This window comes from Galeopterus variegatus, unplaced genomic scaffold (assembly GCF_000696425.1).
Source record: "Galeopterus variegatus unplaced genomic scaffold, G_variegatus-3.0.2 Scaffold11187, whole genome shotgun sequence".
NCBI lineage: Eukaryota > Metazoa > Chordata > Mammalia > Dermoptera > Cynocephalidae > Galeopterus > Galeopterus variegatus.
Window position 1 is genome coordinate 48,508 of NW_007737298.1, and position 556 is coordinate 49,063.

Here is a 556-nt window from a genome sequence, read left to right on the forward strand (position 1 = left end):
ACAAAATGCTGGTTTCTTTGTCCTACAGCCATCTGCAAACACCAAGCTAGTTAATAAAAAATAGTGTAGGAAAACAGCTTCCCACATGCACACCAAAACACTTACACACCCAATGAAGCACTCCTCCCAACAAATGGCTGGTCAAAGTTTCAACAAGTCATATTCCACACTAATGGTACCTTTTCCTAACAAGAAGTGTGAATAAAGGACTTCCAGCATGGATGCTGGGCAACTTACCCAATCTCAGAGTCTGTTGACTCCATCATAGCCCATCAGCTCCCATGAAAGAGCCCATCGGCCCCTCACTAGCACTGCTTTTCTTCACCAACCAAAAGGTGGGGAATCAGTGATTAACACTGTTCCTGGAATTCAGAGAGACCTCCCCAGAACAAATGGCCTTGCTCCCACCAAAGTGTGTGGGTGGGTGCTAGGCCACCCAATGCACTCAATTCCTGGCTGGCTTGACAAAATCTGTTACCCTACTCAGGTCCAGCTCTGCCCGTCCCCTTGAGAAGGAAAGAAAAAAAAAAAAACCACTCAGAAGTCAAATGGCTGG